This window comes from Oryctolagus cuniculus, chromosome 17 (genome assembly GCF_051225735.1).
Source record: "Oryctolagus cuniculus isolate XC-2025 breed Fujian yellow rabbit chromosome 17, ASM5122573v1, whole genome shotgun sequence".
In the NCBI taxonomy this organism is placed as follows: domain Eukaryota; kingdom Metazoa; phylum Chordata; class Mammalia; order Lagomorpha; family Leporidae; genus Oryctolagus; species Oryctolagus cuniculus.
In genome coordinates, this window is record NC_142883.1 from 70,337,571 (window position 1) to 70,356,400 (window position 18,830).

General features: G+C 38.1%; 1 long non-coding RNA gene across 1 annotated transcript in view; it reads right to left on the reverse strand.

Annotated features, from left to right (window-relative positions):
- The window catches only part of LOC149121362 (uncharacterized), a 115,945-nt gene that overhangs the window by 88,347 nt on the left and 8,768 nt on the right, over positions 1-18,830 (reverse strand). Inside the window, exon 2 of the long non-coding RNA XR_016223768.1 lies at positions 15,404-15,640. This is a non-coding gene — a long non-coding RNA (uncharacterized LOC149121362). The remainder of the gene's footprint in view (positions 1-15,403; positions 15,641-18,830) is intronic.

Here is an 18,830-nt window from a genome sequence, read left to right on the forward strand (position 1 = left end):
AAGTGAGATACTCAGCAGACTCATAGAATGGCAGATGTCCTAAACAGCACTCTGGCCTCAGAATCAGCCCTTAAGGCATGCGGATCCAGCTGAAAAGCCCATGAGAGTATTTCAGGCATGGAAAGCCAAGACACTCTGGGGAAAAAAAAAAAAAAACCTAAATGAAAGATCTCTGTGAATGAGATCCCAGTGGAAAGAATGGGTCATCAAAGAAGGAGGTACCTTTCTCTGAAGGGAGGAGAGAACTTTTCAATATCTATATTTATTAATATCATAAATGCAGTTACTTTTTTAAATATTTGCTTATTTGTAAGTCAGAGATACAGAAAACGAGGGAGAGAAGGAGCGAGAAATCTTCCATCTTCTGGTTAACTCATCAGATGCCTACAACAGCCAGGGCTGAGCCAGGCCAAAGCCAGGAGCCAGAGCTTCTTACAGGTACCCCGTGTGGGTGGCAGGAGCCCAAGCACTTGGGCCACCTCTAACTGCTTTTCCCCAGGCTGTATACAGGAAGGTGGATTGGCTGGCAAGCATCTGAAACATGATACTTACAGGGAATGCCACTGTCGCAGGCGGTGGCTCGACCTGCTTCACCATGACCCTGGCCCCAGTCACATGGTTTTGGGATCATAGAATAATTCTGTTTCATAAATCCAATGGCCATCCTGTTTCCCTGAGTCCAAACATCCCCCTTCATAATGAGAACAAAGCAAGAGGCTGCTCTTGTGCACTGGAGTTTGCACTGTGGGCAAGGAGTAGCAAAGATATGAAAGCAGGTGGCCAGCTGCCCCTACTCCCATCCTCAAATAAGGAGAAGGATATTTTGTCCCTAGTTTAAATAATTTCCCTGTATATTAAAAGGGAAGGATCCTAGGTTCTTACCCTTTGGAATATAAATTTCTATTATTAAGGGTATATCAAATTAGGCCAGCGCCACGGCTCAATAAGCTAATCCTCCACCTAGCAGCGCCGGCACACCAGGTTCTAGTCCTGGTCGGGGCGCCGGATTCTGTCCTGGTTGCCCCTCTTCCAGGCCAGCTCTCTGCTGTGGCCAGGGAGTGCAGTGGAGAATGACCCAAGTGCTTGGGCCCTGCACCCCATGGGAGACCAGGAGAAGCACCTGGCTCCTGCCTTCAGATCAGCGTGGTGCGCTGGCCACAGCACACTGGCCGCGGCGGCCATTGGAGGGTGAACCAACGGCAAAGGAAGACCTTTCTCTCTGTCTCTCTCTCACTGTCCACTCTGCCTGTTAAAAAAAAAAAAAGGTATATCAAATTAGTGATTCAAGCTTCAGAAGTCTTGGGCACCTCTGTGTTCTTGTGTCTTCTCCACTCTGAAGCACAAACACAGAGCCTCCAAGAAGTAAATCTCGATCTGGGGTTCTCCGTCTACTGTTCTACTTTTAGACAATTGATAAATGTTATTGTAATAATTTCTAAAATATTTTATAATAATGTTAAAAGACATTCAGTCTCACGTTGTTTAGTCTTGTTTATAGTTTTGTTATTTTATTGCTTTCATCAATAGTTGTGTTGTCTAGCAGGAGGATGCTTTTGAGAAACAATACAAGTATCAGGTATATGGGCTTTCCAGGAACCGTAAGTAGGTGAAGATCACAACATGGATATCACTGCATTATAAAATGGTCTTCATGCACTACAGTATTGACATCTTCACCAAAGAAAAATCTCTGAAAAATAAATTGCAAATTTATAGAATATACTGATGCAGAAACAAAGACACTTAATTTGCATTGTATTGCTAGAGCTCAAAAAAAATGCTGTTGATATGGGACTGGTCAGATAGGTAGATTAGGTTCATGAGCTGGAGGCCACCTCCCCTCCTTGCCTCCAGGTCTGTCAATCAGACTATGTAGCCACTCCCTTTTTGGAAGTGAATAAAAGGCCTGCAGAGCGCTGGACCTGCCCACTCCCATGCCACTGCTCCTGCCCCTCTCTCTAGCCTGCAGCCCCTCTGGCTTGCAGCCTGCTCACTCACTTGGGCTCTCTGGACTGCTCCCCTCTCTCCTCGTGGACTGGGGAGGGACTGGTACGGAGAGCCCTGTTTAGCCTGCTTGCCCACTCTCCCTTAATAAAGCCCTCATGGTCCTGTGGATTCTTCTCGTTTTCTACACAACTTCTGAACTTTGTCATGCTGCATGTCGTGTTTGAGCCTGTGCTTCGGATTCTTCTCTAAGTAAGAGGCAAGAGCCCGAAATATAAATTTTGATCTAACTTAGCCCACAGCAGTCTCCACTCTAGACACAACCTAAGGGTGATCTGAACTCCCGCTTCTCCCAACCCTCCCGACCATCCTCAGAACCTCTTGCCCAGCATCAGTTCTCCTCGCCCAGAGCTCAGGAAGCGGCTTCCCCTGAAGTCCCTTTATATGAGTAAGGGAAGTTCTTCCAGAAGGAGTGCCATTGCCCCGATCACTTCTCAGAGATGCCATTAACCAGCAAGATCAACCACTGCAGCAGAAAGTAAGGGCCAGTCACACAGTCAGCTGGACGGACTTCTCATCTGCTCTTCTAGGGGTGGTTAGCTTAGAAGGCTACTTGCATCCCAAGGCAGCCACTGTCGCCATAAATCACTTATCTTCACCTCCCCAAGGGCCCACAGGAATTTTCCCAGGATACAGTGTGTTCTTCCACTCTTTAATCAATCTCTCAAATTATTTACTCTTCCTCCACAATAGCTAGTCCCCTAGTAAGAGGGTGTTCCAGCTGCGGCTTTCTGGATGAGTGTTACTCATTCTGTGACTCCCGTGCACTTGCACATTAATAAGTTTGTATGTCTTTTCTCTGGTTCAGTTCTTTTATAGAATCAGATTATTGATCTTCAAAGGGCAGACGTTGCCTTTCATCCTCAAAGTATCAATAGTTTTCTCATATCTATATCTGATGTCCTAATGACTCAAATATATTGTTTTCCTCAAGCGTTCCATTAGATATTTTCGTTGCATTTTACCCAAACTTCAAGCCATGAAAACCATCACAATGGGATAAATGAAAACAACGAATTTCATTTTTTTCTTCCACAAAAAATATTAGAATAACTCTTATAAGAAAAAAACTACCATTTTAAAAACATTTTTCTGTAAGTCTTATAAAGAAGTTGTACATAAATGTACATCAGGGAAAGTGGATCTTAGGCAGCATTGCTTAGGATAGTAACCAAAATTCAAATAAATCATGTGATTATATTTCTCTTGCAGCTTATATTAATTTATGTTCTTTTTTGCTAAAGGAAATACATCAATGGAAAGGCAAAGAGAAACATTATATTTGTGAATAAAACAGAGAAAATACACTAAATTATGATAACACAAAGCTAAGTAGAAACAGCTACCTTTTCCTTTAACATCTTTAAGTTTATTAATTCTGAGCAAGCACATCCTAAGATCCGGTGTTCTGAGTGCACCTTGCTCTTCCTGGGTGTATGAATTCAGAGTCCCTGTGTTCCCTGTCAAAGCTGTGTATTAATATTCTGAAGGCAGCCTCCCGATCTCCTGATGGAAAGCATTGCTGCAAATTTAGCAAGCCAACTCGACGGCCTTTTTCATGTTTTAATAGGTTAGCTCGAATAGCTTCACAATGTCAATAGTCGTTTAGAAAATGACGCTATTTGGAAAGAATGGTGATCTCCTTTCCCTACTGGTATCTTCAGGCCAGACTTCCACAGCCAAAGAGATGAGGAACTATGAGGCAACCGAACAACAAATGTGAAGTCAGCCTCCTCGCTTGTTCTCAGAATTGGATGAACTCCACCAGACAGATTGGGCAAATACCCACAAAAGCCAAAACCTGAGGCAGTGGTTTCAAAGAAGAAAGGGTGCTATAAAATTCTGTACATGTACTCCAGGCCACAGGCCAGAGGAAAAATGACCTAATGATTTATGTGAAGATGCGGCATTCATAGTTGCCCCTCATACGGTTCTGTTTTTCTCAGATCAGTTATGCAAAGTCAACTTAAGCATGAAATGTTCCAGGCCATAAATGAGTGCCATCTAGGTAGGTAACACAACCTCCCAGTCTGAAGCAGGCATCTGGGGCTCACCCAGTGCTTCTTCATCTCACATAGAGTGCTTGAGTGAGTCCTGGCTCTGCTTCAGTTCCAGCTTACAGCTAACGTGCACCCTAGGAAGAGCAGGTAGGTGATGGCTCCAATATTGAGTGCTGGCTGCCCACATGGGAGACACAGACTGATTTAGGGGTCTCTGGCTTTTGACTGGCCAAGGGCCAGCTCTCGTGGGCTGTGCCTCTGTTGATGGAAATTCTCTATTCTCTCTCTCTCTCTCTCTCTCTCTCTCTCTCTCTCTCTGTTTCAAATACAATAAAATAAGTAAGGAAAAATTCTTAAAAGAACAAATCCCAAATCATCATCAACTTTCTCATGATCTATCCTTTCTCCAGTTTTTGCAGGTGGAAATACTACTATTCTGACATCAAAAGCTATAAAGTCTGAGCAATTGCTGAGAAATACAAGTATCACTCTGTCTTTTATACATCTGAGTTTGCTGTGTAGGTTTTTAATATATCATCACCCTAATGTTTTCAGGACAATGTCCATACTTTGATGGAAATCTGTTCATTATCCATAGCATGCTCCCAGGTTACCTGTTCTGATTTTCAAAAACTGTTTTGTAACTCTGTTAAGTTGTAGGTAACTGATAATTCTGTGAATTAATTATTGTCTATAGACAAAGAAATGATTTCTGTCCTCTGGAGGCTACCTTGTGGAAAAGTATATTTTTGCCTACAAACTAAATAAGTATTTTAAAATGTGTGAGAGCTGTGTCCATCCTGGTCAGATGTCTTCGCCAAGCAGTTGCAACTTATACGTCAAAACTCACTGTGTGGTCTCAGGAGAAGGAAGGCCACTTAGTACTCACTCCAACCTTTCACTACCCCCATGGTCTTGAACTCTTCTGGAGACTAGCTATCATTATACAAATTGATGAATTGTCTGGTTTAGTCAAGCCATTGACTTAAAAAAATAGGCCAATAGTTCAATATAAAGGCAATGATGTGACAGACTTTCAGGCATAAGAATATGTAGAGTAAGGATGAATGTAGCATAGAAATTGGAGTTCTGATTAAACAAAACAGGGGAGAAACAGGAAATGAAGTGTAAGAAAATCCCTGCAAAAACATTCTGGGCCTGAAGAGTTGGCCAGTTTCTCCAATGGCACTTAATACTTTACCTAAAAAATTCTCCTTATTTTTGTATTTGGGTGATAGAAATGGTAGGAATGGAAGCAAGAGTGTTTATTTGTGCTAACAGTTTATTTCTACTTTTCGTTCATATGTAAGAATGTTTTAATTAATTACACAAAGAGGTGACACACATGTGTCCCTTTGACCTCTCAAATGATCTATGAGTTGCAGCATTACAATAGAATATTGTAATTTTTTTTGGACAGGAAGAGTGGACAGTGAGAGAGAGAGACAGAGAGAAGGGTCTTCCTTTTTCTGTTGGTTCACCCCACAATGGCCGCTGTGGCCGGCGCACTGCGACCGGCATACTGCGCTGATCTGAAGCCAGGAGCCAGGTGCTTCTTCTGGTCCCCCATGCGGGTGCAGGGCCCAAGCACTTGGGCCATCCTCCACTGCACTCCCAGGCCACAGCAGAGAGCTGGAATGGAAGAGGAGCGACCAGGACAGAATCTGGTGCCCCAACCGGGACTAGAACCTAGAGTGCTGGCGCCACAGGCAGAGGATTAGCCTATTGAGCCATGGCGCCGGCCGAATAGTTGTATATTTAATCAATATCTAAAACTCACTCTCCAATAACTTTGACAAAATTTGGTAGGGACAATTAGGAACAAAGGATAGATTATGTCAAAGTAGTAATACATTTTCTGTAATTTTTATTAGATTTTGGGGGTAAGAATTATTCTCCCTGCTTTTGTCTTCTTTATAGGATATGTCCCTTAAGTCTCCAGACACAGTCGCCTCTGCTGCACACGGCAACTCTTCATGGCTTGGCACAAAAATGTCCACGAAATGCTGCCCTCCAAAATAACAAGAACACACAGTGACAGCAGCCTAGACTTTACCATTTCTCTCTCTCTCTCTCTCTCTCTCTCTCTCTCCTTAATGGACTCTGCAGCAGGCAAACTACCCAGAGAAGGAACAGCCAAAATTGCTGTTCTTTGGGATCCAATGTCTTGGGAAATAGAGAATCCCACAGAGCTCAAAGGAAGAACGCCAATTGGGTTGTGCGATTTTCTCATTTTTAGTTTTCTTTTCTTTGTTATGGGCCTTTAAAGACTAAGATTTGTTGTAGACTTTGAGTTTAAGGGGAAAGGGGTTCAAAGAAAAGCAAAACACATATGAGATGATAAATGTTATGTCTATATCTTGTTAGTGAGTTCCTTGAGAGCGCTTGCAACTTTGAGGTAGAGGAAAGAATATTGGGTAAATAATATTCCCTGCAGAGTGGAAGTTGTGCATAGAGAGAAATCACACAGAGAAACTTAGAAAGCCTAGATCACAAGAAATGCTTTTCAGCAGGGAAGTCTCCCTGTGAACTTACACATAGGTGAGAATGACATAAAATGCTTCTCTACGGATAATGACAGAAGTTTAAATAACTTTCAGGTGATGTCTACACAAAAAGTATAAACTGAATCATAATTCACAGTTTCAATTCAATCCAGTAATCCTATGTACAGAGTAGGGGCCATTCTGATGTGATAAATCAAAATGGAATAAAGCAGTGACACAGTTTTCTGGTGAATTATTGGATTTCCTAGCAATCTCCTGTGTGTAAATATATTAAAGGAAACTGGACTTGAAAGAAAGTATCCATTCAATAAATATGTGTTACATACCTACTGTGTGCAAGCCTGATTCTGTGTTCTGGGAACGCAATAAGAATGGAGCCACGTGTTTGCTCCATGTCCTCCACACACCAAAGTAGTGTCTTTTGCATCTTAAACTGGCCTCTTCTCACACTCTGTGGCCATAATTGTTGCAGTTTCAGGTGTGATGACCAAACTACCAAAAATTTCTCTTTCCTTCTTCACAGTTTCACAAATAGAAGATTTTTTAAAAAGATATATTTACTTCTTTGAAAGGCAGAGTTACAGAGAGGTGGCAGGAGAGAGACAGAGAGGTCTTCCATCCACTGGTTCAGTCTCCAGATGGCTGCAATGGCTGGAGAAGTACCAATCTGAAGCCAGGATTCAGGAGCTTCTTCCAGGTCAATCATGAGGGTGCAGGGGCCCAAACACTTGGGCCATCTTCTACTGTTTTCACAGGCCATAGCAGAGAGCTGGATAGGAAGTGGAGCAGCCGGGACTCTAACTGGTACCCATATGGGATGCCCCACTGCAGGTGGCAGCTTTACCCACTACACCACAGCCCAGATCTTAGCAACATCAGTGTATAATTCTTTTTTCTTTATTAAGTCTAGAAACTTCATCTTTTCAAATATGCTTTTCTTTGGTGCTCCAGAATTGCCAGCACCACTAACTTTGCACCATGGGACCAAATCAGTAACTGATTTGACTTAATCATGACTTAATCATTGACTGAGCATTACCTGAGAATAAGAACAGTCCATCTCACCAGCTGGATGCCTCCTAGGCTGATAATGGACAGGTAGTGGATTATTAGGATATGCTGGACACAGGGATAATTCACTTCCTGGGCCAGGTGGGGTGGCCTAGAATTTCATCCCACCACTCATAAGAGTGCAAAACTCAAAAATTGTTTCTGGATTCTACATTTAATATTTCTGGGCTGCAGTTTACCACAAGTAGTTGGTATCACAGAAAGGGAAACTGTGGATAACAGGTGCTACTGTATCCAGGAAATAATGCAATAAGACAGCATTGTCTAGAAGAGAAGAACCACATCAGAATATATCAATAGATCGTCTTCACTGAGGACTAGGGAATCAGAAAGTTCCATTGTCGTGAAGGCTATCTGACTGCCACAGCTGCCCAAAACGTTCAGAGTGTGTGTGTAAAGTGAGTGAATTTTATTTTATGTAAATATACCTCGATACAGGGAAACAAATACCTTTTCTTTTCAGCTAGGACATGAGAGACTGTGAGAGCCCAGACCCACACAAGAACTAACAAGACATTCTCCTGATTCCCACTGAGTTCATCTGCAGAGCAGAGTACTCTCTGGGTGAATGCTGGCCTTTTCTCCTTGGGGAAGGGCTTGTTAATTCTGGGGGTGAGCAGAGACTCCAGTCAGATTCCAACAGAGAGGCGGAAGCTGTGGGAGGTGAGAACCAGCAGAGGCCCACGTCACTCAGGACTGTCGTTGTGGACTGAAAATTGGAGCGTCATAAAATACAGCCATGGATTTCCCCTTTCCCCTTCTTCCACCTCCCGCTCACATCCCCACTCCTAATTTTTATGAAGATCTATTTTCAGTTTACTTAATTTTTTTAATCTGGGGAATTTGTCGTTACTATCTCCTCTGCTGCGTGTTTTTTTTTTTTTTTTTTTTGATTGAAGGTTTTATTCCTGGGAATGTGCTTCTGGAGCTCTAAGACTTACACATGAGTACGAGGGCTGTGCACTATGTGGGGCCAGGAATCTCTGACAATTGTTTGAAGGTGCAGGAACAGTTTAGAGTGTCGCTCAAATTGGGCATGGTGGGGCACCTCTGGCTATAAGCAATGGGGAGAGGGGCTGTTGTGTTCACAACCCCAATCTTATGTGTGCCAGGGTGAACCAGCTGCTTTACAAACTAAAATGAGCTCACAGTCCCAGCACTCCCAATCCACTATGCACGCAAGCTGTACAGGGCAATGACCTGTCCACAGCATGCATCGCAGTGTGTACGGAGCTCTAAAGTTAGGTCTGGCGGGCTCACAGGAACTCAGTCATGACCTCTGACCCTCTCAGCTCTGTGGCCTATGCCAAGAATACCCACAGAGCCCCAGCAATTTCTGGTGGTTATGTTCCAAGGGTCATAAATCGAAAATTTAAATACAATTTAAATTAATTTTGTTTAAAGAAAAAATGGGGCATTAAACGTATACAAATTTACTTAAAGCTAAAAATATTGAATAAAGAGATAAGCCCAACTGAAAATTGTAGAAATGAATATAAGTAATTGAAAATAGAAATGAAGTAGGGGCATATTGAAAAAAATTGAAAATTTGTCAACTGGAAGATGACATGTATCTGCATGACAACACAAAAAGATGAGCTGAAGAACACTTTAACAAGGGAACTGCGAGAGATACAATGGGCATTCCAGAACAATTTCTACATATTTTTCTATATTAATACATGCAATAATTTAAGAATTCCAGAAAGCACGTGGATTCCATATTATATGTATTTCCCAGCTTTCCAGAATGGATATGAGCAGAGTGGAGAGAGGGTACTTTGGAGTTGCAGTAAGTGGAAAACTTCGAGAATTGAAGAAAAATTCAGGAAACTAGTGAATTCCAAAGCAAAACATATCTAAGGTAAAAATGAAAGAAATAAATCTTGCATTTACTTATTTATTTTTACCTAGAAACCATTTATTTAAGGTATACAAACATCATGAATTTCATGTATACAAATTTAGTGATTCTTCTCACCCTACCCTCCCTCCCGCCCACACTCCCACCATTCTTCCTCTCTCTCCTATTCCCATTCTTTTTTTTTTCTTACAAAGATCTATTTTCAATTAACTTTGAAAATAGAATCCTACATTTAAAAACTATTTCAAGATTTCAGAATGACAACGTTCTCAAAGGACAAGCACAAAAGATCACCTCTAAGGGAATATAGTATGTTTCAGTTAGTTGTGGAATTCTTGCGTATTTGACATATGGTGCATCGTGGACTGGTTCTAACTTGGGAACTCCACTCCCAATCTGCTGGCTCCTTGTCATCTTTTCTGCTCTCTTCTGTGGCTGCTTCTACGATCTTCTTTACTGTTTCTCATGTTCTTTACCTTCATTATGGAAACTTCAGTGCACATGAGGATTTCTGTCTTGTTTATTACTTGGGGATTGGTGAGCTTTTTTTTTTCATTTTTTCTAAATGTTTATAAGGTGAACAAATTTCGTGTATCTAATATATACAGATTTAGGAGCATAGTGATAAATCTCACCTTATCCTCCCTCTTGCCCACACTCCATCCTGCAACTTTCCTCCTTTCTTAGTCTTTCTTTTAAATTTTACAATGATATACTTTCAGTTTATTTTATGATCATAAGCTTCACATTCCACTATGTAAAGAAGTCAACAAATAGTAAAAAGAAAAAAAATACTGTTTCTCAGCAGTAGAGCAGGGCTGTAACCAACAATCAAATCTCAGAATGTCAGTTTTGTTCAATTACATTACATTTTTGAGCTCTTTAAATATACAGATTGCTTTCCTTCTATGATTTTAAAAGTATCAGCTCTTATTTTCTTCAAATATTATTTTTGCCATTGTCTGTGCATCCTCTGTTTGGACTACAACTTAACGTTTAAGTATGTTAGGACTTCTCCTACATTCTCTAAGTTGACTAATAATATTTTACATTTATTGTTTTTTCTAATTTTTCTTTATTCTGGATAGTTTCTTCTAACATCATTTTTTAAGATTTTATTTATTTACTTGACAGGTAGAGTTACAGACAGTGAGAGAGAGACAGAGACAGAGAGACAGAGAGACAGAGAGAGACAGAGAGATAGGTCTTCCTTTCACTGGTTCACTCACCAAATGGCCACAAAGGCCGGAGCTATGCCATCCGGAGCCAGGAGCCAGGTGCTTTTTCCTGCAGGGGCCCAAGCACTTGGGCCATCTTCCCCGCTTTCCCAAGCCACAGCAGACAGCTGGATTGGAAGAGGAGCAACCAGGACTAGAACTGGCGCCCTTATGGGATGCTGGCGCCACAGGAGGAGGATTAACCTAGTGTGCCACAGTGCCAGCTCCCCTCTAACTTATCTTTAATACACTAATTAATTGTAAGCTATGTCTACTCTATTGATTAACTGTTAGTTCTAATTTTACTAATTAACATATTATAAGTTCTATTGGAGTTCTTTTTAAAAATAAAATTTGTTCTTTAATTCTATGAACATATTAATTGTATTTTTCTTACATTCTCTCTGAGTCTGTGATAGCACAAGCCCAATTCATATGCTGCTTCTTATTCATTTTGTGTTATGTTTTAGAGTACCTAAATAGTTTTTTATTAGAAATTAAATTTAAAATAGAAAATATTTGCTCACTACATTTGAGATTAAAACATGTTATTTTTTTCCCAGGGAATATTTTCATTTATTTTTGAATAGAACTTGACAGTACTTGATCCACTTAAACAAGTTTCAGACATTAGGATGTTCTGGGCATGGGCAGTGACTTCAATCTCAATTGATGACCTTGCAAAGACTAATTTAATTCTGCTTTGTACTCCCTGCTTTTAGAAGACCCAACATCCATTACTTTGGACCTTTAATGCTTCCAAATTCCACTTCTATCTCTCACTCACTTCTCAGATGCCTAAATATTCTTTTTGACAAGAGATGCCTCCATTATTGATCTTACCTCTCTACAATTCAATCTTATAACTTGTAGCCAATAATTTATAAATATTGACTGTCTATTTGATGCATAAAAATATTTAGTGCAATATGTTTCTGAAATTAATTTACCATTAAAAGAAGTCAAAGACCTCTGCTGTTTTGTAAGTAAATCTAATTATTTAAAGATCAGTCTTTAGTTTTCATATAAACATCATTTTCACAGGCAAAGACCTTGAGTTTATTAGCTTTAAAAAGCTGGCAAACAACACACTAATCTTCATAAAAACCTGAATTTACATCTAATTAAGGAAGACTACAGCAGCAACAACCAAAAATGTTTAATCTAATAATATCCAATTTATAATTTCATTTATTGAAAGACAGGTTAAAATCTCACATTTGTGTGTGTGTGTGTGTGTGTGTGTGTGTTTGACATTTTTCTTCATGTTATTTGGATACATGTTATTAAGTCTTGACCAAGAGGGTCAAACATTCTCTTCAATTTTTCTAAGTTAATGATAAATCACTGATGTCTCTGTTCATAGAACATTCATTTTAGAAAATTGTAAATTCTTCCTTTTTATTGAGATGGAAATATTGCACAAAAATTGCCCCTTTCTTCAGGATCTGGGGGCACCCTTTTGAAATGTAATGATTGTGGAAAACAGGTGGGATTCTCTGGAAGAAGGGGAGCCTAACTTCAGTAAGAGATAATTAGCAAACACCAATGGCCTCCTCCAGCTTGTCAAGTTCACTGTGAATGCCCACCAGTGCTTTCCATTGAGCTCAGGCCTTTGTTGAAAATCCTGCAGCCCTTGGTTTCTTGAATGTTGAGTTCAATTTTTCTCTTCTATTACAAGTCTTTCTCCTTTATTTCAAAAGTCTTGGATAAAGTTTATTTTTTGTCTATTTAACTAATTTGGTATAATTTTTAAGTTTAGCTCCATATAAACTAATATTTTGGTATATATTCATGTTGCACTATTTTGTTATAAAATATTTATATTTCAATTAATGTAACTTGATTTAGAATTTACTCAAGTATTATTTTGGAAGATTTTTACATTATTTATATTTTCTACTCTTCAACTTAAATTATATGTGCCTTTATATTTAAAGTATATCTTTAATAAACAGAAACAATCCTGTTACTTTATCAAGTCCTATAATTTTAATATTTTACTTAGTAAATGTAATGTAACAAGTAAAATGTAACATTTAACATAATGCCATTTACAATGGAATTTTATCTCACTTGACATATTTTATTGAGGCCAATGGCACTCTTCAACAAACACATGAAAAATGAATAAAAGTCTTAAATTTTTTATTTCAAACACAGTAGTAGAGAGAGTGTGACATAAACAATACACATTTATCTCTGGGTGCCAATTTTTCCCATTTTCTTCTTTACGCTTTTATTTTGGTGCCATCAAGTAACTCTCATTTGATTTCCTTGTTCCTGATTGAATAAACTTTAATTTCTTGCAGGTTTACTGTGCCTCTGATGCCATGCTGACGTAAGTCTTCACTGCCTTCATTTCTGTGTATTCCATTAATCTGTCTTTGTGTTCACTAGCCCTATCATGCTCTGTCCCAAAAACGCCTATCAAAATGAAACTTTGAGTTATTGGTTTTAGATGTTCAATTTTTTTGTTTTAGAATGTTCTTTAATCAGTTTCATATATTACAAATCTATAATTAAGTTTGCAGTATTTTATCTACTTTATACTTCTTTCCAATTTTTGCTCAAATATTTCAGTAATAATAATCTGAAATTATTTCCTTCTAGTTTTACAATCTAGATAACACAGCTTCTATTTTCTGGTTTATTTCTCTGTAATACTATCCATAAAATTTTGTCAGCACACATATTTATAAATTAGGATTCTATATCCATCATATTGTTTAAAAAGAATCACAGTGGTCCCAGAAAATGTTTTCTTCCTCAGGAGCACGCCCTCTCAATCATTTATTAGATGCTGCGATGGAGAGTTGATCTTTTCAGAATCAACTCCTAAGGATCACAGTGTGAGCTGTGCCAATGCTAGATTTCAATAGGACTCTATTTTCCTCTGTTTATTCCTGTTCTGCCACGTTACCTGATTAGTATGTGAAATGGCAAGCCTGCAGTACTGCAAAAGACTCAGTTCCACATCCAGGATTTACCAGTGTAAATCTTTATCCACTTGTCATGTGCAGATTCAGAATAAAGGAGATGTCCCAGAGGAGAGATGGTCTGTACACTTAAGACACCTTAAGCTCCCAATTATATGACCTAAGTCTAGGGTGACTGCAAAAAGCTCTTCTGGTTTCTCTATCTGGGAGCAGCAGCATTTTCCAGGGGTTGATACTTTATTCTCAGTCTTGAAATATGTCTTGAATATGGATAAATATGCCAAAAGGAAAAGCAAGTGCAGAATCTCAGAATACATTCATCATTCTTTTGGGTTTCCCATCCTTGCCTATTTTGTTGCCAATCCTCTCCTCATAGTTGATCTTTTAAAATTTGGTTGTAAATTGACAACTGATCATTTTGTATATAAGGCTACTTCAAAAAGATCAGGGAAATTTGAAACAAAATGTTTATTTTGATGCAAACATTTCTTGAAATCCACAGTTTTTTCAAAATATGCACTTCTATGAACTTTTTGAAAATCCTTTTATGGTGTATAATTTGATGTCATGATTCATGTGTACAATCGGCCATGATTAATCCATGTATCTTTCACTTCAAAAACGTATCATTTTTGTAAAGAAAATATGTGAAATGTATGTACTTAAAATTGATAAATATATAATACATTATTATTCATTGTTGTCATATCTCTGCAATGAACATAAAAAAGTCTTTCATCCTTTCTAACTGAAACTTTGTAACATTTTGTCATCAGAATTCTAGCTCCTCCATCTCCTTTCTCTGGTATCTACCATCCCTCTCTCTGCGTCTGTGAGTTCTTTTGTATTCATGAAGTCTTTTGCTTAAATATATGTATTCTAAATAATCTTAACTCTTTTTAAATTATCAGTCTTCCCAAATCTAGACACCCTTTTATTCTATATAATACCTTGGTTTTTTCCAACCAAAAATCCATGTTCTGTTGAAATCACCATCATGCTTTTTCTTGTTTGATACATATTTTGGACACCTTTTAAGTGTGTTTGAAGAAATGACACATCAGATGAATTGTAATACACAAGCACATCTTTGCAGCTGAAACATCTTTGCTTATTTAAAATTTAGTCATATAAAACATTTCCAATTAAATTCTATATAATCAAACTCACCACACTGCAGTGATTTTTGTTATCCTTTTAACATGAATTATTAAATAAGCCCTATCAATAGTCTTGTATTGCTTTAAATAGCAATGCTTTATACATGTATACTACTACAGGTTATGCAGCAAATAAGTAAAAAAATATTGGAAACACACACACTAATAAAATTTTAGAATGACATAAAAGATATGCACTGTTAAATAAAAATGGATACACTTTGCTTCTAAAATAAGTAGTTGCATGAGGGTGAGCCCTTAGGGAAATCATGTTCATGTAAACAAGGTGTAGAACAAATGCTATGTTTGGTCTCACAAACGAAATTCAGGGAACACTAGCCAAGGTAGAACTGTCAGATGAAAATTCTTGCATGGAGAAAAGCAAGACTTTTCTTTAATAAATGCCTACATCATTTTAATAGCAGATTCTACCGTAGTGTCAGTAGCATAGTAATACACAAAGCACCAGACATTCTTTTAGCAAAATTCTGACAAGCCAGTCATAAGAGCAATGTATGTCCATCTGAAAGAATAATTAAAAAGACCTTCCAAGTGTATAGTAGATTCTTCCTGGAAGGCAAAATCTTTTAGGCATTTGTTGATCAAGGTTTGAAAATGTTCCATGAGAACATGTGCCTTACCTGACTCCTCAAAGTTGCTGTTGTAGACTTCCCAGGTTTCAGTTACTCAAAGAAGATTCTCTTCCACAGCTTGGATGTCCATGGAGGGGCAGTTGCATTCTGGGAACCTGGGGCCACACTGACACCAGCAGTCATTGTCCTTGCAGATAAACTCTCCTTCCGAATTGCAAGCGATGTAGCTCAGAGCTGCTTGTACAAAGCACTCCTGGAGATAGTCTGGAAGGAGAACTTGAAGCCCTGTAGAGAACAAGCAGAGAAATCAAAAACGTTGGCTTCAATACAGAAAACAGTAAACAACAATAACAACAACACAAAACCCAACCAAAAAACCTATTAACAGTATTCAATAACCAGTAAAAATGTACATTAATTGATAAATGTGTATTTTAAAGCTTTCATTAGAAAATTATTTATGTCTAGGTATTTTCAAACATTCTTATTTTTACAGCTTATGCTGACCCCATGAATATGGACTCTTAGAAACCATGTAATTTAGCCAGTGCTGCGGCTCAATAGGCTAATCCTCCACCTGCAGCACCGGCACACCGGGTTCTAGTCCCGGTCGGGGTGCCGGATTCTGTCCTGGTTGCTCCTCTTCCAGTCTAGCTCTCTGCTGTGGCCCGGGAAGCCAGTGGAGGATGGCCCAAGTCCTTGGGCCCTGCACCCGCATGGGAAACCAGGAGAAGCACCTGGCTCCTGGCTTCAGATCAGCACAGTGCACCGGTTGCAGCGGCCATTGGAGGGTGAACCAACAGAAAAAGGAAGACCTTTCTCTCTGTCTCTCTCTCTCACTGTCCACTCTGCCTGTCAAAAAAAAAAAAAAAAAAAAAACTATGTAATTCATTAAGACCTTAAAGTATCTGACTTGCTTTTTAGACTTACTGAGTGGGTTTGCTGATGTAATTGAGAAGAACATTTGGACTGATTTAGATATTCCACAGTTCAAACCTTTGTCATTTGTCAAGACTGCCCACTGATCTAGCTCCTTAATTTTCTACATGAAAGTGCGGTAAAGTTATATCTTAAGAAAAACATTAAAAATGAAAAAATACCAAAAAATATTATTTGGAAGTCTTTGGGAATTCTTCATTTATTATGATATTTAAAGAAAAATATAGCTTTAATTTCATAATGTTTGATATGCTAGAAAAGTTACTAATGGCTATATATTCAAGCTAGCTAGTAGGTAAAAATGAATAAGAGCACATTTAGGCAATACCAAGTCATCATTTGCAACAAACCGGAATTTAAAAAAAAACTTTTACATGCTTCATTTCTAACAAAAAATAAGCAAGCTTTTGATACTTGACTATTGATGTTAATTTAATAAAAATTATGGAATTAACATCTAGGGAACTTTGAAAATACACTGGCAATTATATCTACATCATTTTTTCAGATTAACTCTCCTGTTTATGACATAAGTAAACCATACTCATTACATATACATTCACCTTTATAATAATTTTATTCCACCTCAAGTAAAAATATTTATCAAATTTCTCCCATTTCAAAGAGAAATTTTAGGTAAGATGATGACTGATGCCTATACTTGTCCTAAAAATACATTTGTAGCACATTTAAGAAAATTAAAAGCTGCAACTATATAATAATATTATACAATACCAGGGATACATGTAATTCAGTACATGTAATTACTTGGCGGAGCAATTATTATACTAAGTTTGCAAGGATAAGGAAACTTTTTCATGAATAAAGCAGGACTAAGATGCTACTTGACACACGGCTTTTTTGACCATGGAAAATTGGCTGCTCACAGCAAATGATGACTCATTACCAGCACACACACAAATGAATAGAGGGATTTAAATATATATATAATAGAAAGTAATATGATGGCTCAATTCATAGGGGCTATCAAGGGCAACAAGTGAGTTGTTTAGAAAAATAAATCATGTTAATTGGAATTCCTATATAAGGGGATTAATTCACTTGGATTTAAAAAGCTTTTATCTAGATGGGTTAATCTGGTACTTTTTTAGACATAAAATGTATTAAAAGCAATTTCAAGAGCCTAAAAGGAGCTAAATGATGGGATCATAGGAAAGACATTAAAGCGTTGGGGGACGAAGAATGAAAGTATACTAGACAGTAATGTATTTCATCTAAGGCAGATGAAATGGCCAAATGACCTGGGAATATAAAGTAAGAAATATCCTATGAGAGTCTAATTCTATGGGTCACCCAAAATTACCCTCCAATTCAGAAATAACTAGTATTTTCTTCTGAATACCTCCCATCAAGTACTAAAAATACATGAACCTGCCTCCATGTCTGCTAATGGAACTCAGGAAAAAGTATATAACTACTAGAACAGCTACAGTAACTAAAATTTTGTTTAGCCAGATATTTGGAGACTACAAATATATGTTAAGTTTAATTTTACAGGAAACAAAGAAAACATTGAACAAACTATTGTACTGTAATTTTCAATGCATAGGTATATTTGTACTTTTATTGGAGAGAAAAGGCTGAGATGGGCTTAGACAGTATCTGCTCTAGTTTCTATACATATATAAACTCACATTTTGTACAACCATACAAAAATATGGATGAAATAGAGTGACAGATTATTTGAAACATTGATTGTCACTGTATTACCGGTCCACCAACATAAATGGTAATTGATACATGAAGAGACAATTTGGACTGCTGTGGCAGGGAAGTTAGAGAAGCTGGGGACTACCCCTATGGAATCTTCAAAAACTACAGAAAGGAGGGTAGAAACACTCACTGATCACACTTCCCATGGTTCTAGGAATTCAGGGCAACAGACTGACTATGAGGTAGAACAACTGTGAGAAGCTGAAAATCACAAGTAAAATATGAATGTTAACAGCACCAGAGGACTAGTTTGTTCTGAACCAACTCTCTTCTTTGGGAACAACTAGAAAAGCTAAATAAACAGTAAAAAAAAAATGATCAGCTTAAAGGGACCAAAATGCCAACAAGGCAGGGAGAATTTCAGCGTGCTAATCTGGCAAAAAAATAAAATAAAATCTCTCCTGAGAAAATACAATATTGGAAACATCTTGTCTCTGAGAGTTTTGAGAGTTTTGCCTGGTGTCAAAGAAGAAATCAACATTTTGAGACACAAAATGCAAATGCAAAGAGAGAAAATTCCTTAGGATTTATAGGAACCCAGACAAGGTACAAACCCAAAAAGCAGAGAAAAACTGCAACACCCATCCAAACGAATTTACCCATTAGCTTTCACTGGTTATGAAACCTAGTTTACAGTGGCTGAATTCAAAATAGATGAAAGGACTGTGGGAAATAAAGAAAAGTTTCTCTAAAAGATACAAACATCGTCAAACTTCAAAATTATTTTTACAGATGCATACATAACACCAGAAACCAATCTCAATAACATGAACACACAAGTAGCAAAGGAACAACATAAAGG